Here is a 27,796-nt window from a genome sequence, read left to right on the forward strand (position 1 = left end):
TCAGGGAGATCTAACAAAACACGGCCCAAGTCAGTAAAAGTAGAGGCCTGCAAACCCGGGGGAACATAAACATTGAAAAGAGATAGGGTGCGGCCTTCATATCTACCCACCAGGACAGTATATCTCCCACGGTCATCATGAATCACCTCATCGATAGCCAGGGGGAGGGAGGTTCGAACAAGAATACCCACACCCCTAGATCCGGAGGTAAACCCGGAGTGCGCCACAAGGCGGTAGCCCCATCTATTCATTGCATAACAAACATTACCAATCAAATGGGTTTCTTGCATGAAAACAATGTCCGGTGACAAACGTCGTATACATTTTAAGACCACACTGCGCTTAATACGATCTCCCAGGCCATTAACGTTCCAGGAAAGAAATTTCAACCCTCTACCCCCCATCCCAACCGCCCGATCCAAAACCCCTCGTCCATGAGCTAGACATCAGAAACAGCAGCAAACACAGGAGCAACTCGCCTTGAAAACAACACACAAAAAAGAAAACACTTCCCAACCCCCCACCCCCAACCTGAAGAGAAACACCCCCCACCCTGCACCCCTGCAAAAAGCTAAAGAGCCACCCCAACCTGCAGTGTGCCTGTCGCCCAAGAACCCCTATTCTACACAAAGACCCCGGAGGAGGAAAGGTCTCCGTTCCATCCACCCCCCGACCTCAGCAAGAACAAAAATAATAAACGAAAGACAGGGTGATCACAATGTAGAGGGACGCCGGCCAACACTCCTGAGAATGTATTCAAAATAAGAGATAAGAGCCGAACAGTTAGATCTCCACACCACCTTCGGCACCACCAGGGTGAGCGGCGGAGTCTGTCTCAGGAGGACGGTCAGGCAATGAGTCCAGCCAGTCATTAACAGCATCTGGCCGATCAAAGAAAAGGGTACGTTCATTGTATTCAACCCGGAGTCTAGTGGGAAAGAGCATGGCGTAACGTAGGCCCCGATCCCGGAGACGCTTCTTGGCACCACGAAACTCCATACGTTGTCTCTGAACCTGTTGGGAAAAGTCCGGGTAAAAGTTCACCGTAGCATTCTCAAAGGCCACCGGGCCCTTCACCCGCGAGGCCTGCAGGATAGCGTCCCGGTCTCTATAATGAAAAAGCTTCGCTACAATGGGTCTCGGCGGGGATCCCGGCTTGACTTTGCCCCCTGGAACACGATGTGCACGTTCCACCGTGAAAAATTTTGTGAGACCAGAAGGGGCCAAATGGTTCAGGACCAGATCCTCAACCAGGAGATCCACCGAGTGGGGTTCAGGGTTTTCCGGTACACCAACCAGGCGAACATTGCAGCGACGCGCCCTATTTTCAAAGTCCTCCAGGCGACGGGTCATGAAGTCGTTCCCTCGACGGAGATTTCCAATCTCTGTTTGGAGCTCCGAGACGTCATTCGTAAGGCTAGAGGATTTAATATCCAGTGATTGTACCCTCTCATTCGTCTTGCCGAGATCAGCACGAATCAGATTCACCTCAATAGCCACGGTGTCAAGTTTGTGGGCCAAGGCCTCGTACTGCAGGCCGATGGATTCCCTCACGCCCGAGATGGCGCCCATGATATCCTGTAGGGAGGGCTCCGCCGACTCTTCCACAATTCGTTCGGACGCTATACCAGAACCAGGCAGGGCAGCTCCGGGGGACCCCTTAGAATGGGTATAACGGTCCATGACATTTGATTGAACTGGAGCCCCGCGCAGAGGTGTTTTCGTCTTGCGCGTCTCTCTGTCCCCTCTGCCCGCCATTTTGAAGATGCGTCACAGGACAAGCCACCAGGTTCGACGGGCCCGACACCCAAAGTACAGGATCAAAAGTACATAAAAAGGGGGCACAACTCGGGTAGAGGTTGCCAAGCCAGCAAATAGGTCACATGAAAGCCCAACAGCCGATCTGTCTCCAAGTCTCAGTCGCAACACGACATCCACGTCCGTGGCCCAAGTCGGAACGGAATCGAAACCGAAACTTAGGAAGGGGGGACCCACAAGGCCAGATCTCCTGCCGTTGTTGTTCAATTGCAGGACGGCTACAGTACCGCACCCCGTCCCGGGCGCACCTCCAGGGCGGAGCCCAAAAGTTCAGAGCACCATATCTCAGGAATACGAGATCCAAATCGATTTCTGAAAAGTGCCAGGGTAATCAGCCAAACGTCCCCTACACGAATTCTTGCAAGAAATCAGGATTCAGCCAGGATAAAATGTCGGGAGCGGCGAGGGTCCGGAGAGCGCTGTGCTCAAGCGGCCATCTCGGATGCCCGCCAAGCTCCTCCCTCAGAGTTCCAGTTTTGATTTGGGGCGATCAGGGTCAGGAGCAGAGAAAAACCTGTAGATAAGAGAGGTCTTAGGAACATTGGAGAGAAGTGTAAGTAGAGAAGAGGATGATGAGGGTGAGATGTCCGATTCAAGAGAGTAGTACCGGTCAAGAACAGTTTCCATAAGAATGAAGTATTTCTTTGCAAAGGAGGAAGGACAGTGGAAGAAGGACTGAAATTGAGGAAGGGAACGAGGAGATAAACCATCGAAAAGATGATGGACCCAGATAATACCCCTCGACCTCCAGGTAGGCCAGGCAATGGGTCTGTTTCGTATGAGAATGAGTGAATTATACCATATGGGTAATAACAGAAAGGATTCACGAGAAATAGGGCCAGTTGATATCAAGGGTCATAAAAGAGAGGAAGTGTGCCTAAATAAAGGGGGGATAAGACATGGAGCTTTAGTGGTAAAATGGAGAACTTCCTGGAATGAATAAGGGAGTAACAGGTCACGTTCAACAGAAAGCCAAAGAGGTGAAAAAAGGGAAATGTCCTGTGACAACCAACGAGATGCTTGATGGAGGGAAAAGGATTTGTGGTAAAGACGGAAATCCGGGAAATTAGTTCCACCATTAATTTTGGGTTTACGAAGGGATGAGAGTGATACTCGTGCTTTTTTCTGTTTCCAGAGGAACTTGGACAAGACAGAGTCAATACGACGAAAGTAAAGAGCCGGGATATGGATAGGGAGCATGGAAAGTAAATAAATTAAGATTGGGGCAATCATCATTTTGATGGAGTCAAGACGACCCCACCAAGAGAGGAAAAGGGGATTCCAGGAGGAAAGTAGGGCGTCTATCCTAGAGATAACTGCGTTCATGTTAAGCTGAATAGAAGATGAAATAGAGTTGGAAAAAAGGACACCAAGATATTTTATTTTCTTACTATTCCAAGCGAAACCAGTGGAAGAAAAGAAGTGTGGAAGGCAGAATTTAGTTAAGGGAAGAATCTCCGTCTTATCCGAGTTTATTTTATAACCGGAGACCAAAGAAAAGTTCTCAAATTCAGCTAATAAGGAAGGGACCGAGGTAGTAGGGTCAGAAATAAATAGAAGTATGTCATCAGCATATGCAGATAATTTAAGTTGGTGGGGTCCGTACGGAAAGCCAGAGATGGAAGGATTATTGCGAATGGAGGTCAAAAAGGGTTCAAGAGCTAGGATAAACAAAAGAGGGGAAAGAGGACAACCCTGGCGGACACCGCGTTTAAGTGTAAAGGGTGAAGTAAGTTTACCATTGACTAGAACAGATGCTTTGGGCATAGAATAGATTAAGGAAATATAGGAAATGAATTTCGGGCCAAAACCGTGCCACTTCAGTGAAGCTATCAGAAAGGACCAATCAACTCGGTCGAAAGCCTTTTCAGCATCAACTGAGATGGCCGCAAGAGGGATAGATAGGGAGGAGGCTTTACTAAGGACATTGAGGAGTAGTCTGGAGTTGTCCGAAGTGAGGCGACCTTTAACAAAGCCACATTGCTCCTTCCCTATGAGGTGTGGCATAAGGGGATCAAGGCGAAGAGCTAGAAGTTTAGCAAACAGTTTATAATCTACGTTGACTAAAGATATTGGCCGATAATTTTTACAAAATTTAGGATCCCGACCTTCTTTAGGGATGAGGCATATAGTAGCGTCTTGGAAGGAGCCTTGAGCCAGGCCGTCGGAACAAAAGGACTGAAAAAGGAGGAGAAGATGAGGTAAAAGAATGTCGGAAAAATGCAGATAAAATTCAACCGGGAAGCCATCGGGGCCGGGGGTCTTGCCTTTGGTGAGAGACGTCAACGCAGTGGACAATTCAGAGAGGCTAAGGTCAGAGTCTAGAGTAGAAAAGTTGAGCTGGGAGGTATCAGGCGTAGGTAAACGATCAAAGTATGATTGAAGAAGATCTGGAGTAGGGGGATTTTCAGGTGAATATAAAGATTCATAGAAAGATTGAAATTGTTCCAAAATGTCTTTGTCTGTATGTAGAAGAGTGTTGGACGGGGAATAAATAGAATCAATAATAGTTCGTTCTTTTCGTGATTTTAGATAGTTAGCAATCAGTTTACCTGATTTGTTACGACCACCATAGTAACGAGCACTACTTCGGAGAAGATAGGAAGAGGCTGAATCTGTAGTGAGTTTGTTAAAGGCAATTTTAGATCGAAGAAGTTCAGGAGACATCTGATTTGGAGAGGAGGTATAAAATTGGTGTTCTAGTGACTTTTTAATTGTGTTAGGGCGATCTTGCGTTTTTGAAGGAATGCTTTCTTTTTTTTGGAGACAAAGTCGATAATGAAGCCGCGGGCCGTGGCTTTAAAAGAATCCCAAAGGATATGCAGAGGGGTGTCAGGGGTAGAGTTGATTTGGAAAAATTCTGAGGTGAAAGAGCGAAAGGAGGAAGAAAAAAGAGGATCAGTGAGAAGAGAGGAGTTAAAACGCCAGCGAGAGGATTTAGGAGCAGGAGGAAGAAGATCAAAGATAGTAATAATAGGGGCATGATCAGAAATGACAATAGGTTCAATAGAAGAGGAGAGAAGGTTTTGAGATAAGGAGGAAGAGAGGAAGAGGTAATCCAGGCGGGAGAAGGAAGCATGTGGGGGAGAGAAAAAGGAAAAATCTATGGTTTCAGGGTGTGTTATCCTCCATGAGTCTACGAGATGAACCTGAGAGATAGTATCAAGGAACTGCTTGTGGGTCTTATGAGGGGTGAAACGAACAGAAGACTTACGGTCTAAAAAGGGGTCAACAATCTGGTTACAGTCTCCGCCTAATAAAAAGGAATCATCTTTGTATTGGATACATTTTGCTGTGATCGAGGGCCAAAAGGAAGAGTCAAAGCATGTAGGACCATAAACATTCAATAAAGTAATCGGGATAGCATTGATAAGTAATTTAACCAAAACCCAACGACCCTCTTCATCCCTCTCCTCAAGGAGTACTTTACATTTGAGACGTTTGTGAACTAGGATAGCAACACCATTCTTTTTATGAGAGGCAGGTGAAAAGAAAACATTGCCCACCCAAAGTCTTTTTAGTTTCAAAGATTCAGCATCAGAAAGATGGGTTTCTCGAATGAGGACAATATCAGGATTGTAAGAGGAGAGGTGGGAAAGTACTCTCTGCCGCTTAATAGGATGATTAAATCCTTTCACATTCCATGAAATAACTTTAAATATGAAAACGCATAAAACTGTTCAAAAACAACAAGTGCAAAAATATACTGTACATGTGATAAGGCAAATTAGAGAAGGTAAGAACCATCACAATTATTAGAGGAGTAGAATGAAAAATAGGTGGGAGCATGAGAGAAAGGGAGAAGGGGGGGAATAGAAGAAGGTAGAGAGAAGAGGTATAGCAAAGGGATGAAGAGAGAAAAGAGAGAGCGCATAGAAGACAGTACAAATCCAAAAGGATGACTGCGGGAAACATACCTGAAGGGGAAGATACACAAAGGGAGGTGGGGAAGTGGTGATGCGTAACAAGACTGGCAGACCAGGAACAGAGGCCCAACCGCACCGGAACCTCACAACAGAACAAAGGTTGAGAACATGGTGAAGGGGATAACCGAAACACATCTGTAAAAAGGGAAGAAAAAGAACAAGGAAGTTACATGGGTCAATCACCAGAAAGATCAATGGAGAACAAGGTCAACAACATAGAAGGGAACAAAGAAGAAGAGAGAGAAGCTGAATTAACAACGAGAAACTGCAACAAGGAAGAAAAGTGGAAAAAGAAACCGTTAAAGACATTACAAGTGCAGAACAATCACAGTTGGTCAAAAACTATAATCACTATTATCAGCCACTAGTCGAGGGTGAAGAATCCATTCCATCGTTGTTGTGTAGAAGAAGGAAGTTACGGAGTTCTCCAGGATCCTGAAAAGACCAGGACTTGTTTTGATGGGTGACTTTGAAAGTACAAGGGTGGAACAAGCCATATCGGGCACCAAGAGATCGCAAAGAGGGTCGAAGAGCTAGGAATTCCTTACGCCTAGAAGCGGTGGCATTAGAAACATCTTGAGATATGAAGATACGTTGACCCTGCCAGGATAATTGACGTTTGGTTCTGGCTGCGGAAAGAATGGATAACAAATCAGTGTACTTCAAAAAGAGGATGATAACACCTCGAGGTTTCGTAGACGTGGAGGAGCGAGAACCCAGTCTGTGTGCCCTTTGAATACTGATGGACGTGGAAGGCGGTAAATCCACTAATTTCGGAAGGAAAGAGGTGAAGAAAGTGACTGGGTCATCACCCTCAAGAGTTTCCTGTAGACCATAAATACGAAGGTTGTTCCTCCTGTTTCGATTTTCCAAATCCTCTGTGTGGCGTTGTAAAGATAGAACAGTCTTTTCCAAAGATTCTATGCGCTGCGAGTTGGAGTGGACCTCCGGAATTTGTTGCTCTATGGAAGAGATGCGAGTGTCCATAACCTCCCACTTGTCTTTCAAATGTTGCATGTCTCTGCTCGTTTCCTCAATGAATGGACGCAACGCACAAATCTCCTCTAGGATTAATGCAATGGAAGGTGAAGGAGGAGAATCTGGTGGAGGAGAATTCTGCTTCAGTCTTTTACTAGATGACTCAGAAGGTGGTGTTCTGGATGATGATGAATGAGCTGAAGAAGAACGTTGAGAGGAGGAGGTTGCCATCTTGAGAGGTCGTGAGGAGGCACCCAAGGATGAGGAATGTACAGTAGGAATCCTAGAAGAGCTGAACACAAACTTAGGTTTGCGCAGATTCACCATAGGAGATGAAATCGATGAAAAGACAATCGGCAAAAGTACATAAATAGGACCCACTTGGTGAAGATGAGGCAGTATGAGTCAATTATAAGTTGATGGGTCCAGTTACAACCAATGAGCTGTCGAGAGTGTTCACCATCGGAGACTGAGAGAAGCACACCACAGCCTAGATGGGGAAGCAAGTATGTTGTTGTACAAAACAGAAGGTCAAAAATGACGAATAACGCCTTCCACTCTTAAGCTGAAGAGAGTGCAGGGGCCACAGGTCCTGCTAGTAAAAGTGGTGGAAGTACCTACACATAAGTAGGGTAGTACATACAGTGGCGTAGAGGCACATTATAGGAATCTGCGAGAGTCAAACCGTGAAGAACCTCGTGAGGCACGCAGAAAGGAGATCACCATGACGACTGGTTCAGTCTATAGTGCGCAAAATGTAAATAAACGGCCATCACCCCACATAAGAAACAATCATTGTAGGTGCAACAGTGTTCGCGTCGTTACACTTGTGAGGGAAAGCTCGAAAATCAGCTATTGCGCAATCAAAATGGCGGTCTTCTGACTAACAAGCAGTTCGTGAAGTAGAAATGAGAAGGAAAACAGCAGGAACAGTGCCAGCAGTAGCGTAATGCTCACCAAAGATGTCGCAGATAAAAGGCAGCAACTCGCAAAGACCAAAGCATGTCAGGCGAGAAGAGCGTGAGGTCCGCTGGTGAAGCTGAAGCTGCAAAATGGCCGCCGTTGAATACGCGATATACACATCGCGAATTGCGGGTGAAAAGCGGTACTGTAAGGGCCACAGAGAGGACCCGGGTGCTCACCGTCGGGTCCGCTTGTAGAAACCGCTACGCCGAGACGAAGACAGTCCCCGTCACATCGGGAAAACTGCTAGGAGGCTTTCCAGTGCGGCGGAGCTCCGCAACTAGCCGGCCATCTTGCGCAGCAGCCAAGCCACGCCCCCTCCCTCAATTACTCTTAATAAATCGGTACGATATAGTTAATGGATTAAGGTTCACCGGATTTCTATTATTCACTGAAGCTTTTTCTTCAACACATATTTTATTGAGTGAACAAGTACATAACAAGTGCTGACAAATCATGTAGTTACGTAGAACAGTCTACTGTGTATGACGGGGTCATTGGTTTGCAATTACAATATAAAGAGGAATAGGATTATTCATCTCATAACTTTTTAACTAATTTCCACAATCTTTATTTATCGGAGTAAAAATACTACAGGATGATGTACTTGTTGTGGTGAAAGGGTGAGCAAACAAAGATCTATCGGCATATGTTTAACTTTCCATTGTAATTCGAAAAAGAGTAAGGAAGAAGAATGAGGGATCATACATTAAAAAAATACAAATAACTTGGCAGATGGGAAGGTGTAGATGAACAGGAGTGGAAACTAAACACTGAAGGCACAACACATTAGGTGACAGGATGTTGAATTTATGTAAACAGTAATTTTGGCAACTAATTGGGAACAAGTCCAATAGGAGGGCGAAATTAGTGGGCAGAGAACACAATTCAAGTTCATCTATGTGGGATTATCCCTCAGGAAGAAACACAGTATCATACAAAGCCTATCACTGTCGGAATAGAGGTACATTTTCTCTTTGTAGTAAATTTACTACTTTTTGACTCTTCATCACTGAAGAGTGTACATTTACTACAAAGTGTAGACTTAAATGTCTTCAACCCGTGAAACCAGGGGAAAAGCCTAATTTACGAATGTAAAGTTACTACTTGTAATTTATAACGCATAGTATAGGAAAACGTGAAAAAGTTTATTAAACTTTAAAAAAATACTAACTATATGTTTATGTTAAATATTATTGTAAATGTATTTAATATGTTTATTTTAAATGTAGGATAACATAACACAGCAACCTTGTTAACTTAATATGAAATTCAATTTTACATGTTGTTGTTGTAATACTTTATTCGATAGATATTTATCATAAAAGTACAAACATACAAAATACATAAAAACAATCTACCCAATAGTATTACATTTCCAACAGAACAGCACAAGACAATTAAAAAAGGAAAAAAGAGGGTTTTAAAACAATACAATCATCCTAAATAGCTTTTATACATTGCCCAGCAACCTTGAACGGATTATCCAAGCACCCGCAAGGTATTTTGCAACCCACAATCAATATACATAGAGGCAGTGTTGGTTAGCATAATTCGCAGGGCTGATCTATGATCCTTCACGCCCAAAACCCTACACACTGGTTTCAACCATTTATTCCTAACATGCTAATAGGCTATACATGCGAATAGAAAGTGGCCCAGGGTTTCCTCCGGGCAACTACAGCCTGGGCAATTTAAGTCATGCACCCCCTTGCTTTTCCAACCTTCCATAAATTTCTTGAGGGGCAGAGTACCGTATCTCAGCTTCAAAAACAAAGTCCTGTCTCTAGGTAGCTGGATAAAATTCAGGAAGGGTTCCAGCTTACAAGTTGGTTTATGATCAAGGAAGTTGGTCGTCAGAGTTCCCAATTTGGGTTTAACATGAACCTTGGCCTCAACCCAGTCCCAATATAATTTTTTGACAAATTTTTTAGCAGGTGCACATTGCGAGGCCCAAGACTCTCCCAAGCCTATAGATGTTGTCAACAATTTAAGGTTGTTAAGCCACTTTATCTTGTTGTTGACATTTAGGGATATTAGTTCGTCCAGCACTCGAGCATATTCTGTTAATTCTTGAGTCCTTCTAAGGCGCACCCAAAATAACAGCGGCCTAAGATGGATTTTATCAGAAATTGGTTTTTTACCCATGTCAAAAAATAATGGTAACAAAGGGGTTGACACTGGGAGTGAAACCAAATCTCTAATGAACTTATTCTCTGCGGATGTCAGGGCCTTAATATTTTCGGTACCCTATAGTTCAGAACCGTAAACTGCCGAGGCTACAGCCTTCCCTTCATAAACTGCCAAGGCTGGGGCAACCGGTCTGCTGATGGAGAGGCGCTGGTTCTTTAGTATCGCTCCAGAGACCCTTTTGAGATTAAGTACCATTTTAGATATATGGGAGCCCCAGGACATATTATTGGGTAGCCTAACCCCCAGGTAGTCAAATTCATTTACCACCTCCAGTTGGGACCCGCAAAATGTAATGTGTACCTTCCTAACCTTTCTATTTGCAGATAAAACCATTAGCTTTGGTTTCAAGGTATTTATCGATAGACCGCGCTCTTTACAAAACGGTCAAGCAGTTTTTGCAGGCCCTTCGGGGTCTTAGACATCAGGAGGGTATCGTCCGCAAAGAGGAGTGAAGGGGTCTTCTCTCCGGCAAGGACAGGCGCATCCGCAGGGTCCTCCCTCAAATGGTCCACCACCCCATTTATAAAGAGGGAGAATAGTGTTGGGGCCATCACGCATCCCTGCCGCACCCCTCTGTTGACTGATACCCTCCCTGTCAATTGCCCCTGACTCCCCCACCGTATCCTTGCAAAATTGTCCTCATGGAGCTTGATGACCAATTGCAGCAAATAGCTTGGGAACCCCATGGACAATAATACCTCCCATAATTTAGCTCGTGGAATAACATCAAATGCGGTTTTAAGATCAATGAAAGCCAGATAGAGGCTGCCCTTATTGAGAGATACTGACTTCCAATAAACCGCACAGAACCGAAACACCTGGTCCATTGCACCAACATTCCGCCTAAACCCGGCCTGAAAATGTGTTAGTACACGTTCATCCATAAGCCATGTCTCTACTCTACTTATAATGACCCTGCCAACTACCCTTTGGATGGTATCAATTAAACTAATTGGTCTGTAGTTGGCAGGGTCCTCTCTATCACCTTTTTTATAAATCGTGATCACCTCCGCCCCTTTCCAAGATTCCGGGACGGGATGGCCTGACTGGATTAGATTCATTAGGCATGCTATAAAGTCTGCCCAAATTAGGGGGTCGTAAGAAAATAAGTCTCCAGGCAAGCCATCTGGACCAGGTGCCTTGCCTGGTAGGATATTAGAAATAGCATCTCGGACCTCTCGCGGGGTGAATGGGACAGCCTCGGTAAGAGAGTCTGTTCTTTCACCCATATGAGAAGGCCACCAGACGGGCGACCTTTCCCTGAGGAGACTGCCGGAACGTGATAGGTGGAGTACCCATTTTTGTATTGCGGGGACAGACACCAGGTTTCCTGAAACATGCAGATGTGGAAGGGATCAATAAAATCATTCCAGTCTGGAATTGTAAGGTTTTTCCTAAGCCCTGCTATGTTCCAGGAAAGAATATTAATGGGAGTAATGGCTAAAGTCGGTACAGTAGTTAAGTGTGTGGCACCCGCTTCCTCTTCACTAAGACTAGAGCCGCAGAACTCCAAGTGTACTTGGCCCTCCCTAGCACTACCAGCTTCAGCCCCTGGAGGGTCTAGCGCGTTCCTCAAAACTTCTTTATCCGTTGAATTTGCGTGTGTAAAGTCATCTTCGACTTCACTTAGACTAAGGCTACAGGTTTCCACGTATACTGGGCCCTCCCCAGCTCTATCCACATCAACCCCTGGATCATCCAGCATTTCCCTCAGAGCTACATTACCCGGTAAAAAAGCTGGGAGTCAGTCAACGGCTTCCAACCCACTATAACGATTAAAACAAGGTATAGGAGGAGGATTATACTGTGGACCTGTCCATGCCCCATTGAGGGGGTTAGCCCCATACAGGGGCCTATCAATTCTTCTGGGGACTGTGCTCCACCCTCCATTGTCGCCGCCATCCCACTGGCTGGGGTTATTAAGATGTTGACCAGACCATGTCCCATTTTGCTGGTTGACGGCAGGAGGGCGCCTACCAGTTGTTCTTTGCGCTAAAGGCCACCCTCCGCTGTTACTACCATCCCATTGATTTAAGTTGTGGTCCAGCCAAGGCCCCCCTCTTGTTCCTCCTCCCGTTTAGTTAGAGCCTCTCAACCAACTCCACCTATTACTACGATGGTCTGTAAGCATATAGAGATAGGATAGTGGTTTAGCTAAAATTGTGGAGTTAATGTTGCATGGGGGCCCTGCACATATATGTTCAACCGGACGCGAGTCCTCAAATGTCACAACAACACAGTCCCCTTGAATATTTTTTTTATTCTCACCCACCCATGGGGCTCTCTCTACCATAAGCATATTACTATGAATATTTGTTGGTAATGGATAGTTCTTATCTAACCAATGGCAGACTTTATTTTTGAGAGCCCAAAAAGATTCTGTTGTTGAGGGGGCATGCTCAGGGACGCCTGTTAACACTATTACATATGGGCAGGCGTCAGGTGGTAAACTGATATTGCGACGTATCTTAGGGTTCACAGGTGGGGGTGTTGGTAGATTAAGTGCCGGGAGGGGGGGTCCATCAGAATTCTGGGGTTTGCTAGGGGCGTTAGATTTCAACTTAGCTGTACCGTTGTTAGTGATCATGGGAGTGGGTGGTTTAGGTGGAAGTGATTCATTGGCCGAATTTTTCCCTACTGGCTGCTTAGGAGGTGCCGGTGGTTTAGTATTAGACAAAACTGGAGTACCCAATGCTTTTTGAACAGGGACTTTTGGTGAAGTTTTTAGCTCCGGGTGTAGAGCCTGGAGCTGCTGTTCAATCCCCTGCAATCTAATCTCCAAGGGCGTAAGTAGAGATTTGATGAGGTTGGATAGGGAACTCATAAATAAGCCATTTCTATCTTCCAATCCCTCTGTTGTTTCATCCAGGCTGCTTATCTCCAGGAGACTCGCAAGGCTGGTATTTGAATCTGAATCGTCAGGAATACTCATCAGGATGGGGTTGGATACGTGGTTTACCTCTACTCTCACTGCACTGTTGCCCAAATTAGCCATACTATCCCTTCCCTCAATATGGCCACTATTGATGCTGGCAGACTCAATAGGACCCCCTGCCCCTTCATCAACCCCCATACAATCACTACTTTCCTTACTGGTTGGTTTAGGCCGTTTAGGGATAGCACCCTCCCGTATGCCCCTATGGTTGAGTGGCTCTTCCTGACAGTCGATAACTAACTGGGGGGTCACGGAGGGGATAGGAAGGGCTGTGGGAGGGGGGATCAAAACGAGGGGATCCAAAGGGGCTGGCTGGGTGCTATTGAAGAAATGGGTTATAGGAGAGGACACAATTAAATTTGGTTCAGAGGTTTGATGAGCTTTTAGTGGCGTGCGTGCAGAAGCTATAATACCTAAAGACGATCTTCTCGCTTTTCCGAGGTCCTGGGACACCCTTCTTTCCATAAGGGCAATACCTTCGTCAATTAGGGAATTCGTACGTACAATAAAATTATCTAGAGTGCCTGTTAATTTTGAAGCACCAGCTGCGGTCTTACTTCTCGTTTCACGGGTACACATTCCTAATGCAAAGAATTAGGCCTAGCTATTAAAACACAACCCTACAGAGTACAAAACAGTTACTTTAGGAACAAGCAGTACACTCACAATAATAGCAGGCCACAGAGACTACGCAATAATATATAAGGAGAAAAATAAAAGTGGCTTACAGCAAAATCAACAGTTCAGGCCAGACCAGACTCTGCAGGCCTCGGAGGGCCACAGAGGGCCTGCCCTTTGCCCGGGCTTAGCCCCGGGCTGTGTCCCGCGCGCGTTCCGCGAGCGCGGGGTTAGAAAGGTTAAAATAAGGGAGTTGGGGGCGGGAAGAGACACCAGGTGCGCTGGGATGGTAATGCGCAAAGCACCCTGGGTCTCGCAGTCCCTGCCCCGGCAGCAACGGCGATGACAGCCTCAAGGTCCTCGAAAATCAGGCTCCAGATGAGGGGCAGGTCGTGAAGAGTTTACACCCAGTGTCCAGCCACGGCTAAAATTTTATCCAGCAATGGTATTCCCAGTTCTCGGCTGCGAGCGGCACCTTTACATGAATTTAAACATGTTAATTTAAATAGATATTATTGTAAATGATTTATTTTAAAAAGCTAAACTAAAATACTTATATTTATTATGAAGTAAAAAGTAGTAAATTGTATACATTAACGTGCATTCCCCGGACGCGCAGCGGGCGCGCCGCCAGCGTGCCGAAGGCGCGCCAAAGGTAAGCCCGTCTGCGCCCGTCCGCGCCAGACCGGGCCCAGGGGCCAGCCAAGCTGGCTATTCTATCTCATACTCGGCTGACTCCCTGAGGGAAATACAACTCCCTAACCTTGCGCCCTCCCCCTCCACCATTAGACGCATCTCCATGACCGGTATCACTTCGTCCGATCGGCGCCCCACTAGTAGGAGCGCGCCCCCTACCCAAACTACCGAGAGCAATAATACCATCAGGGTCCTCTATTTGAACACCCGCTCCCTGGTAAAACATCACGCCGATATCTTCATTCTCCTATCCAACGAGAAACCAGACGTTCTCCTGCTCACCGAAACATGGTTGACTGCAGATTCTGTCCCTGACATCCTGGCGGCCCTCCCCCCAGACTATTACATTCTCCGTGCCGATCGACCAGGCAATCGCTCTGGGGGTGGAGTAGCGGCCATAATATTTAAACGCCTCACCTTCTTCTCCACTCCGTCCATCTCCCTCTTGGGAGTAGATAATCTTATCTTCAGCCTAAAGACGGACAGTGGGGCCTTAACACTCCTTCTCCTCTATTGTCCCCCCCAACAGATGCCTTCCTTTGTGGCCACCCTGACCGATCAGCTGATTAACCTTCTCACCTCAAACCCCAGATTCGCCCTCTTCGGTGACCTTAATTATTGGTTTAACGACATCAACGCTGGGCCCCACGCCTTGGAGGTCTTCGAGGCTCTCACCAGCCTCAACTTGACTCAACAAATCACCTCACCTACTCACATTAAGGGCCACATTCTGGACCAGATATGGACCCAAAACCTAACTCTCTCCCCCCCAACCGTCTCACCCTGTACCTGGTCAGACCACCACCTAATAGATACCACCCTCACGGTCAGTGGCAGAACTTCTACCCCACTGATGGCTGGCGACCTCTCTCGCAAATGGAGTTCATATGACTCCGAAGGATTTCTTGCGATTCTCTCAGATACCCGGCCTGCCCTCGATTCGCGAACCAACATCGATAAACTAGAAAGTGACATACGCACCTGGCTGCAGGCAGCCAGCGACCAATTTGCCCCTTTAATCAAATTCCCCCCAACCAGACACCACAACTCCCACAGATGGTTCTCGCACGACCTCAAAAAACTCAAACTGAAGGTACATCAGCTGGAAAGGACATGGAGACGCAACTACTCTGAATCAGACAGACTGCAATACACCTCGGCTCGCAGAGACTACAAATTCGCAATCGCCTCAGCTAAATCAGCCCACTTCTCCAACCGTATTTCAACCTCGGACAACAAATCTAAAGACATTTTTAAAATTATGAATGAACTTACATCTGATGACAGAACCCTCCCAGGCCAAACCCCCACCCAAGAAACTTGTGACGCTTTCAATCTTTTTTTCACTGAAAAAATTAATAAAATCAAAGCATCGATCCCCACTGTCCCTCAGACCACTACTTCTGACACTCCCCTCAACAATTCATCCGTCTTCACCGAATTCCCCCCCATCAACCCTGCCTCCCTAGCACAGCTTGCGTCCCGGATAAAATCAGGCTCCCCGAATGATGGCTGTCCACCCTCAGTCCTACGAAGCGTCTGTCATTCCCTACCGGAATGCATTTTACCTTTACTGAACGGCTCGCTCAGCACAGGTAATGTCCCCAGCTCCTTCAAAGAGGCTATCTTAGTCCCGCTATTGAAGAAACCTGGCGCAGACCCAGCTGAATTATCCAACTACCGCCCCATATCGCTTCTGCCCTATCTTTCCAAACTACTCGAAGCGCATGCCACTAGATGCCTCTCCAACTTTATTGAGACCTCTTGCTACCTGGAGCCTAATCAGGCCGGCTTCAGGGCTTCCTTTTCCACTGAAGCTGTCAACCTAGCCGTTCTGGACACGCTGAGGAGAAACGCCGACTCGGGGACCCCCGGGCCCTCGTCCTCCTGGACCTCTCAGCCGCGTTCGACACGGTTGATCATAACATCTTGCTTCACCGTGTCGAACAGGCTGGTATCCAGGACCCCGCCCTCAGCTGGATCCGGTCTTTCTTGTCTGGTAGAACTCAAGCCGTCCGGCTGGGCCCCTACACAGCACCCAAGACCCCCACGTCATGCGGAGTTCCCCAGGGCTCCTCCCTGTCACCTTTACTGTTTAACCTTTACCTCCGGCCCCTACTCCACTCACTCCGTAACTGGGACATCACAGTTTATAACTATGCTGATGACTTGCAGATCATTTTTCCACTCAACTCCCCACAATGCGGTAGATAACTTCCACTCCGTTATGCTTCACATCCAAGATTGGATGAACTCCAATCAACTGAAGCTGAACCCCGGGAAAACGGAGCTCCTTCTCCCGGGCTCCAGCCCCTCTTTTTGGGGTACCCAGTTCTGGCCCACTGAACTGGGCCTTCCACCAACCCCCTCGAACTCTCTAAAGAGTCTCGGCGTGACCATCGACGCCGAACTCTCCCTCCGACCCCATGTCGGCTCCGTGATTTCATCCTGTTCCTTCCAACTCAGAAAGATTCGAAAGGTCAGCCATTTGCTTCCCCCACCGGCTCTGATCCAAGTAATCATCTCCCTTGTGCTCTCCCGCTTGGACTTTTCCAACTCCATCTATCAAGGACTTCCTAAAACACTTCTCTCCTGCCTTCAGGTAGTCCAGAACCAGGCAGCCCGCTTCACCTTCAAATCTCCAAAATGGCAATCGGCCAAACCCCTGAAGCACAAATTGCACTGTCTGCCTATAGAACAGAGGGTGGCCTTCAAACTGGGCTGCCTCACGTTCAAAGCTCTCCACTGCACCAGCCCCGCCTTCCTGACCTCACTCATCACTCCTTACCGCCCAAATCGCAATCTACGCTCTGCAAATTTCTGTCCTGAAATTAAAGCCCGGTACAAAGCTGCACAAAAAGAATATAATAAAAAGATACGTGTGTCCAAAGCTTCTCACTACAATGACCGGATTCAGGAAGCTGAAAACTCCTCGAAAGAGCTTTTTCAGATATTTAAGGAAATATCAATAATTGACTCGAGCCCTACCTCCCATAACGATTCTGTGGATACCTGCAATAAAATCGCGAACTATTTTTCTGGCAAAATCGCGAACATATATGCAGGTTTTCCGGGAAACAAAATACCTGGTATTGATTTTGTAGAGAGCAATGATCACATAAACACCCAACTCCATCTAGACGCTTTTTCAGTTCCCTCTGCTAATATACTAGTGTCTGCCTGTAAGAGTATTAAATCCGGCTCCCCAAGTGATCCTGCGCCTCCTAAAATCCTAGCAGCCAGTCTGTCGGTTTTAGAACCCCACCTCAGACACATACTGCAACTATCCTTTTCCAATACCTGCCTACCTGCAGAATGGAAGAAAGCTATAGTGCTCCCCATCAAAAAGAAACCCAACATGAGTCATGATCTTCTGGAGAATCTACGCCCCATCTCCCTGCTTCCTTATGTGGCTAAACTAGCAGAGAAAATTGCCAATGTCCAACTTATGGTCCATCTTGAAGCCCAAAATGCATTTCATACATCACAGTCCGGCTTCAGATCTAGATTCTCCACTGAAACAGCCCTCCTGAGAGCTACCGAAACCCTGCGAGAAGGAGCCGATGAGGGCAAGACTATGGCCCTTATCATGCTGGACCTCAGCGCCGCGTTTGACACTGTAGCTCATTTCACCTTGCTACAGTGTCTAAACCGGGCGGGTGTCACCAAAGAGGCTCTGGGATGGCTGAAAGCTTTTCTCACCAACAGAAGCTTTCAGGTCCAAAGAGGGACCTTCCTCTCAGACAATATGACATTGGGACAGGGGGTGCCTCAGGGCTCTGCCCTGAGCCCTACCCTGTTCAACCTGTACATGGCCCCTCTGGCAGAAGTTGTTCAATCGTTCGGCGTAGAGCTAGTCTCTTACGCCGACGATACTCAACTGTTGATCTCTCTATCTCAAGCTCCCTCCTCTGAGGCCGATAATTTCAAATCCTGCATGAGTGAACTTGCAAGGTGGATGAACGAAAACTGCCTCAAATTAAACGGTACAAAAACGGAGGTACTCGTAATTGGAGGAAAAGAGGACAATGTGGACAAAAGACTGGTGGCCTTCCTGCTTAGGACCTTTACCTACTCCTAGTCAGGAAGCTAAGAACTTGGGTGTCTGGATAGACAACAAGCTCTCCTATGACAGCCATGTCAAAAAAAACGGTAGGTAAGTGCTTTGGAGTCATGAAAACTCTCAACCGCACCCTGGACCTGCTCCCGCTGAATTCCAGGCGTACCATGACTCAGGCACTTATTACCTCCCGTATAGATTATGGCAATGTGCTGTTGTTGGGAACATCGGACAAAAACATCAGGAAGTTACAAGTTCTGCAAAATTCAGCTGCACGTCTAGTGCTAAGACTTCCTCGTAGGGCTCCCTCTAAACCCTCCCTGGCCTCCCTTCACTGGCTGCCTATTGGGCAGAGGATACTATTTAAAGCTCTCCTGTGGTGCCATAGGATTATCCATCTAAAAGCCCCCTCCTATCTGTCCGACTTAGCCCTACCTTATGAGCCGAATAGGTCCCTTCGTTCTAAGGGAATGGGGCTGCTCAAAACATCGTTCGTGAAAAAAGCTAGGATGGGTGGAAAGTCCTTCCGCACTATTGCGGCCAGGCCCTCCCTACTCCCATTAGGCTAGAAAATAATGAGGCCTCTTTCAGGAAACTGCTTAAGACACATCTGTTTACCCTCTAACCGCCACCTTTCCCTGGGTTGGTTAAGTTTCTCTCTCCACAGCGCGGGGACACGCCGGGAGGCATCACCAGGCGCTTTAAAAGCCCCTTTAATAATCATCTTCACTCGCTTGTCGTACCCAAAACCAGAACCAACAAATCCAGTGGACGAAGGTTTGCCCTCTTGGCCCCGAAGTTTTGGAACTCTCTCCCCCTGACCATCAAATCTAGCAGCTCCCTCCTCCTTTTTAGGAAGCTGCTCAAAACCTTCCTCTTCCCCCCACCCTGCTAACCTTGCTAAACCCCCAGCCTGTGTTTCACCTCTGTCCTATAGCGCCAGGAAACCCATGGTGTCAGTGCGCTTTACAAATCTCATTTAATAATAATAATAATAATACATCACGGTATCCCTGCAGGCCATTTAATTTATTTTTAAATTAAAAAAGGTTAATAAATATTTTAAATTCAAATAACTTTTTTCAGTTGTATGTATTGTTTAACATGTATTTATATGTATATACATTTTTAAGATGTCAAAATAAATACATTTTTCTTTAAAAAAAAAATACTATTGGGTTTTATTTTAAGTCTCTGCCTCAATATTTTACATAAAATTGTGTTGCAGAAACAGTGGTGCTGGATTTAGTACAGGTCTGAGCCAGAGTAGATTTACTTCGGTTTTGGCTGTTTTTGACTGTAGTAACTTTAGAAGTGCAGTTTGTGAATAGCAATGTGTAAGATTAATTGCAGAGGCAAAGTTTCAGAGAAGGACATTTATTATAAGTACAGCTTGATATACCCCATCCACAACCACCGCTCCACCGCATCTAGCTGCTGCCAACACCAACTGACTCCACTCAACCACTTACGTTCCAGGTGATGATGCTAGGTTACAGGGGAAACAACCTTTACAACAAGTTTTTTACCTTGTCGAGCCTTTACCACGCATTTTTTAGCATGCATATTTTTACCGCGAATATGCATTTACAACGCATGCCAATACCACGCATGTAAGGTAAGTGGGGGTCTCCCCCACAAATAAATTGTTTTTAAATCTAAAAAGAATGCATGATTTTGGCATGCATTGTAAATGCATATTTGCGGTAAAAACATACGTGCTAAAAAATGCGTGGCAAAGGCATAAGATGTATTTACCTGCGTTATACCGTAATACAACTGGTTACAGAATGTCGCATCATCACCTGGATACAGAACACCACGCAATGGTATTACTCCTTTGTTGGTAGGTGTATGTCCTTCCCTAAACCCCTCCTGCCCTTAAACTCTCCCTCTCTTCACCCCTCCCTAGTCTTGCCAAACCCCTGTACTCGTAGTAAATCTTACTCCTTTTCCAGCTGCTTGCCTAGGTCCCTCCCACATCTAATACTCAAATTCAGGTGTACATATGCGGAGCTCTCCACAGTTGGGGCTGAGATATACGTTCAGAAAAGACAGGAACGGGTGAGGCATATGTAAGTTTGTTAACAGCATTTTGTAGTAGGTGACTATTAATATTGTAGTACTACTAAACATAACATGCTACAAAATTTAGTTTGTGAATAGACCCCTATGTGTCAGTTTTTCACTGCCTCAAATTGTTCTAAGTTTAATCCTCTATTGGCTAAGTTAGGAGAAAATATTTTTCTTCCAAAATAACAAGTAACACATTTGTCTGCCATTGTTGCCAGGATTTGGAGAAGGTTGTTCTCCTTTTGTGTATGGGTTCAAGCTAGGCAGGTCGCAGACAGAGACATCAATGCTTCATGCGGAAAATCAGTTCCCAAAATTCTTTGAACCTCATGATGTATTTTGGTTAGAACTTATATAATTTTATGATTTGTCCTAAGGATATGAACCAGTGTGCCTGTATGACCACAACCCCTCCACTGTATTTGCTCGCCGTCATCCCAAGGACACTTCTGGGAAGGATTACAAAAGTACCTAAGTAATACTATACACTGATGCTCCTGAACAAACACAAAGTCATAATAAAAAGCTGATGAAATTGCTCTGTGTCGCACATTTGGCCAAAGTAATTCCTCCAATATCTGCATATGTTTACGAAGACATTTGGTGAAGACATTTTCTGGACAATGTCGTAATATATAGAAACCAGGTATCAAGTAAATGGGGCTTTTTGTGTTAGAGCAAGCAAACCAACCTCAGGGAGACTTTCTAAGTACATACCTCTGGGCTCTTACAGGGGCATGCCTCACAGTAATGATACATTTTCAAATAATTACAAAAGTGTATATGGGAAAAATTAAATTGTACATGAAAGTCTTCAAACATCATCAACTCTTCTCTTTTCAAAAATTATGGAAGGTGGGTTCTCGGTCCCCCTTATCTCAAGATATTTACATTCTGAATGAAAGCTCGGTGTCCATGTTGGTTGGTCCAAACGGCCTTGTGTGCAGTAGGTCTACATGAGATCCCTTCATATCTAACCATCCAGTCTTCTGTATATTTATAACTAGAAACATGGCTAAACACATAAATAGCTGTAACGACATAAGTATTTTGATCTTATTTGAAAAGACAGACTTGTATTTAGACACCCTGCAGTTCAGCGCCCTTCATAAAAGTTTCTGATCTAAATTTTTCCACCAGAAACTCCATGGCCAATGCAAAAAAATGAAATGACATTAGAGGACACCCCTGAACAGGAATAAAGGGCCACTTGGCATGGTCGAAGGGCTTCTGGCCATGAAGTGTATTCACTGACCATGGTTTAATAATATGGTTCACTGAGCCTTCCACTTTCAAGAGGTGTTTCACATTGTCCCACCGAATTCAACCTAGGATACATTTTGTTTGACCTTTGTGGCATGGGATGGTTAATAGTCTGTAATTCTCTTCAAAATATTTTTTTTCTGATTGTATAGTCCAGTTTTAAGACAGATATGGGGCAGTATGATGTGACCGCCAATAACTTTGTTCCTTGTGTCGGTATTATCATCACCAACTCTTCCAGCTATTGTTTAGGCATAGGTGTTTCAGTAGTCTAGATTTTCGATTTAAAGTTCTGTGTTTTCTTTACAGAATTCTGAGGTGTATCTGTATAAGGGAGTGTGACACATGGTCAACAAAAGGATTAGAAATAACAACAAAACCAACAAAAACAACTTTGATTTCAACACTGTGCTCACGTGGAAGGGACACAATCCTTAAGTGATATAAATATGTGTGTTCCTGGTCAGGCAGTCTCTGAGCTGGCCCAATTAAAGATAGCAGTAAATTTAAAATTGAATTGTGGGTGAAAAAACCTCAATGAAGAGTGAGTGGGAACCTTGTTAAAAAGTTAAGCAATAAGAAGAAATAGTCTTCACCTCTGAGAAAAGGTGACGGAGTAAAGGGAATCTTAATCTACTCCCAAAAAGGACACAGATGATCTGAAAAGGGGGGACAGAGTAAAGCTATTCTGCTCAGAGTTTGTCTGTGAAAACCAAGAATAAAAGGATTGCCTTAAGAAGTGAGCATGATATTACGAGTGGCTTTTTAAAGATACAGGAAGGCATGTGTCATGCAGTCCCATAATGGAAGTCAATACCCCCTTGATGTTTTTTCCCCCAAAACAATCGGTGTTCATGAAATTGGCCCATTAGGATACCCATGAGGGCCCTTATTAGTGTAGGAGACCAAGTCATCTCAAAAAAACCTTTAAGATGTTCTCAGAAGAGATTCATCCTTATTCTAATTTAAACAATGCTTGACAGGCTCGCTAATAGGCGATCTCCATCTCTGTCCATTAGGTATTTCTGGGGGGCAGATCCAGTTTCTGCATTCAAAGTCCTTTATGCTTAGAGCAATTTTATTCTCCTGACTTCTAAATCCAGACCCTTCATTGAGGGAATTACTTCAATAATTTTATGAAAATGTTGTTGTTTTACCTGCAGCCAGTTCAGTAACTCAGTCGGAATATTTTCTTAAAGTGATTACCTTTGCCTTAGGCTGCATCTTAATTTCTCTGAAGTGGAAACATCATTTCTAAACTGCTTCTGCATAATCATTGTCAATGAAGATTTCTGTTCCCTTATATGTATACTTTGCACCCCTTTTCCAGACCTCGGATACTACTTTTTGTGCAGTATCCAAAGAAATAGGCCAAGATTGCTCTTGGGGGTTCAGAGTCCACATTCAGCGGAGATCACAGGGTTCTGTGGGCTCAGATCACATGGAATCTAATATTCTCTCGTGGGTTGAAAAGTGACTTCCACAAAGTCTAATACATCTGTGCATTCAAGTTATTTGTTCTCCTGACCACCTGTAATTTATTGTGTGCATTAAAGCAGATGGAGCAGTTCTTTGTCCCTCTGTATGTCCAGGGCATCACCTATATTCTTTACTTTAGGTCGTTCTCTCTCATTTCCATACAGATTTTCATTGGTTTAATCAAATTGGTTCTTCTAGGATGAAGTGTGGTCCTTCCACTCTTTTCAGGAAACAATGGTTCATACTCTAGATCTCATGTAGAATGATTACCATGGACACTTAGGCCCACATTAGGATGACAGGCGGACTTTACTTGCCCGCCATTCTCACGGTACTAGGGACCGCCCGCCATAAGGGCGGGGGTCCCGTGCATGGCATTAGGATGCGCCCACCACAGTGGCGGGCGCATCCCGCATTCCTACCATTGTGGTGGGCGGTGCACTCAGCACATGGACATGCAGAAGGCATGCAGTGCACCTCCATGCACAGCATGGCAGGCACCGCGCTGTGCCTGCCATGCTGTGCATGGACCTTCAGGGGGTACCATAGGTACCCCCCATGTGCACCCCCCCACCCTCCCGGAGTCCATGGGGGGCTACGGGCCCTGTCTAAGCACCATGTCTACATTTTGCTGATTTTGAGCAATTTGTTCTTGTTTTGATACAGCATGCTGAATCAGGTGTGATGGTCCTGTTTGTACTTCTTGCCAGTGTTATTACAGTTATTCCACACCTTGGTTCCTCTGTTTGAGCAACAAACAATTCAAGTTACTGATTGAGACTTACTTTCATTAATCGCAGGAGGACTGCATCATGTATGTTGGTGATCTCAAGAACTTCTGAATTACAATAAGGTCTTCTCAGTTTTGGAATCATTAATAGAACTTTAACCCCGCCCATGCTGCCGTCGGCCTTTGGCCAACGGCAGCACTACCTGCCCAGTACTGCCGTAGCCCAATGGCCGATGATGCCCCGCCAGTTTTGCGGAAGTGCCACACTTCCGCAAAATCTCGGGTGCATGAAACGGGTTAAGGGTATTGTGCTGGTCAATTAGTGTTAGCCTTAAAACCACATTCATTGGTTCGTATCAAATCAAGCTATCTCACTGCCAAGAAATCTTCATTCAGAGTTTGTGCTCTAGGTCTAACATTGTGAGTAGTTCAACTCTGTAGAGCTGCACTTTCACAATGGCCGGTAGAGACTCTCGAGTTTCAGGTGGTCGAATGTGACTCAGGGTTCCATTCTACCTGGAATCTGGTCTATCTGTTTACATGCTAGGGTGTCCGATATGCCTCTAATTTCGAAGCATGCCTCCAGGTAGTGAGGGGAGACATCTATTCCAAACTGTCCCGCACCAAAGATACAGTTTATGTCTGGAGCACAAGGTAGAAAGAAAGGTGCTCAGACCCATCTCCACTGCTCGTCACTCCTTTCCTGAATTGGCAGCATATACTGTGCTTGGGTCCCAGGACTAGCTGAGGCCATGGAGGCCTTGTGTTATGTTAACCATGGGTTCAAAGTATCTCAGCAGTGTCCCCACAACATGTGCACCACTTCTGACCAATATCAATTTCTAGCACCAACACTGAATAAGCTTTAAACACGGTACTTGAAAATATATGATTTAGCAGTCGTGGCTGTTTTCCTATAGTAATGGATTTGGCTCATTTGCCACTTAATCCATCATCTGCTGCCCAATCTACAGATTTTAACAACAAAATGTTTCTTGCTCAAACTGATCAAAAGTTACTAACATCATGGTGACACGTGTTCCTGCACAGTAGAAGTCCCTTTGTGAAGAGTGACTGGTCAGCCTTCATCTGTGCAGTCCTCTGACTCACTATGCCCATATACTGCCCCTCCCAGCCATCACCAAAACCTTTAATCCCTCTGCTGAGTGTGTGTTCAAATGCAGTATTAGCTCTGAACATGACCAGGCAAAGCAAATAAAATCTCCAGACTAAAAAGTGGTTTGATAAGGTGAACTGTGTCAAATTGTGCCATATCATTTTTTTGATGGGATGGACCTGGACTATTTTCTGAGGGACCTCCATGTTCACATGTCAGTATCGGTTCCATATACCAATTACTCAGCTTGTGCTCAATGTTGTAAAACTGGTAGGGGTGTTCGGCAAGGGTGTGATCTTGTCCTGTTTTGTTTACTTTATATATATTTATATATATATATATTACCTACTGGCAGTCACCAGTAGGTAGTTATAGTTAGGACCTAGTTTCCATTGGAAATCCACAACATTCTATTTGGAATAACTTTGGTGCCGGTGGACGAATCTTCGTGAATGTCTCCAAGAAAATGGCCTGCTCGGTTCCGCTCCTTCCCTGAAAGTGTGGAGGTGATTCGTCAAGTGGGGGCTGAGAAAAAAGGGGGTCCCAAAACATGTTTTCCCCATGTAATTTTCCATAGGGACCTTTAGCCAGGGCTACAGCCCGAATGGCTGAACACGAAATTTGGCAGAGAGGTAGAGTTCTGTTCGCAGATTTTGCTTTTTGTTAAATGGTGTAAATCCGTTCAGTAGTTTCTGAGAAAATTGCAAGTAAAATCATAGCAATATCTAGAGTCGGAGTTCAGTACGCGTACTGAAATCTGTTCAATTACGAGCGCGAGCTGCATGCTGATTGGCTGTGAACTGTCTGTCAACACTCGAAACCAGGAAGTGTTGGCGGCCATCTTGTGCCTCGCTAGAACCGAGTCATAAGAAAACAGTAAAACAAAGTTGAGAAATAAGGGAAGGGGGTAGGGTAGAGATATTATGACCCTCTAGGCTTGCTTAGGGGGTCGTATATGGATGTTTAGGCTCTATTTTTTATGTTATTTTTTTTAAAGAAAAATCGCGGCGTACGCGTATGTAAATACCTACAATTACGAGCAGGAGCTGCATGCTGATTGGCTGTCAATACTCCAAACCAGGAAGTATTGGCAGCCATGTTGTTTGTCGGAAGAGCAGAGTCACAAGAAAACAGTAAAACAAAGTTGAGAAACAAGGAAAGGGAGGTCGGGTAGAAACATTCTGAGACTATAGTCCTGGTCAGGGGGTGGTACGTGGATCTTTAGGCTCAACTTCTATTTTAAAAAAAATAAAAAATGGCGGGGTACTCGTGCAGTACTTGTACGCGGTGGAAAAGGTGAAAAAAAAGTAGAAGTCTGTTTTATACATTAGGTCCTGGGGGGGTAAATTACGGGGGCAATTTTTATTCATTAGGTCCCGGGTGGGTAAATTACGGGGGCAATTTCTCTGCATAATGGGGGCTTGTAAGGTGCCCCGTGCACTGGGGAACGGCACTCCTCTGGTTTTATTTTGAAGTATGCGGGGGGTTACGGTCCTACTCCCCGCAGACTGGGAGAGCGGCACCCCTCGGGTATTTAAAAAAATATATATGTTTTGAGCTCTCTCACTCTCTCCCCGTACACGTCGCGGGGAACGTCACCTTTCTGGGGGCAGTGATATGTAAAATGACCTTCCAGCTCCGGGTATCTGCATTGTCTGCAGTTTTTTATTAATGCTGGGAGGGTGGGCTTGATAATACGTCCTTGCTAATTACCACAGAAGCCTATGTTCTGGTGCTAACATAGGGTTCTATGGGAAATAACAAGGCCGTATTATGAAGCTCATTATCGCCGTTTTATCAGCAGTTTCTTGCCAATAAAACTGCAATAATTTTAACACCGGTCCTTGATAATATGCATCTAAGTTTACTGGTAAAAAAAAGAGCAATGGTCTATATTGTCAACAAAAGGCTATACATTATCGTCGCATTTATTCGCAGGAAACTGCCGATAAAGCGGAGATAATGGGCTTGATAATATGTACTTGTGAATAACCATAGCAGCCTAGGTTAGGATCAGAACCTGGACTGCTATGGGAAGTTACAAGGGCCTATTATCAAGCACATTATCGCTCCTTTATCGCCAGTTTGCTGTCGATAAAAGCGGCAATAATGTATTGCCTTTTGTATGTAAAGCTTTCCTTTTTTTTGGTGTAGCAGTTGTACTCTCTTCGCATGCTCAGCGTCGTTTCGAAGTTCACGTTTTTTTCTTCAAGTTCAACAAGCAAACTATATCAGTTAGTAAATCTGTTGCTTTCTTTTCCCGGTTCGTGTGATTCATCCGGTGCTGTACTTTTGTACAGTATTAATAGTCATAGTTTTTTATATATTTATTTCAAAGGTAGTGCCGAGGTGCCAAACGTTGATTACGTACTCCGTCCACCGCCATTTTAGTAGTTTCTCACCGTTGTATTTATTATATCAGTTAGTTAGAACTCAGTAGTTTTCAATCCTAGTCTTGAATATCTTACTATAGTATTTCAACATTATTTTTATTGTGGACCGTCATACCCCTTCCCCACAAAATAAAAGAAGTATGTCGTTTTTTTAAATTAACTTTTATTAAACAATAAATATAAACAAAACTCAATTAACTTTTATTAAACAATAAATATAAAAAAAACTTAATTATAACTATATTAGAACTGGCAAAATAAGTTAAACAATGTTATAAAGAAATTGTGAAATGGATTCCAAAAGGTGTCCGATTGGTAATCTTCAAAAGAAAAAAGAAAATTAGAGTTTAGAATTATGTAGATGTGAGTAAATGAGCTGAAGCATTACAAGTTGTGGTAACTCTACAGTTTTACGTGTGCAGTGTGACTCGTATATTCCTGTTCTGTTATAGTGCCGCGCTCAAGTGGTGTCTATATGGAAGTGCCTATTGCGTTACTGACGCCCGTTATGGCGACTTATTTCTAATGCATTCTTATGAAGGATTTGTAGATCT

The sequence above is a fragment of the Lissotriton helveticus genome, chromosome 7 (genome assembly GCF_964261635.1).
Source record: "Lissotriton helveticus chromosome 7, aLisHel1.1, whole genome shotgun sequence".
Taxonomy (NCBI): domain Eukaryota; kingdom Metazoa; phylum Chordata; class Amphibia; order Caudata; family Salamandridae; genus Lissotriton; species Lissotriton helveticus.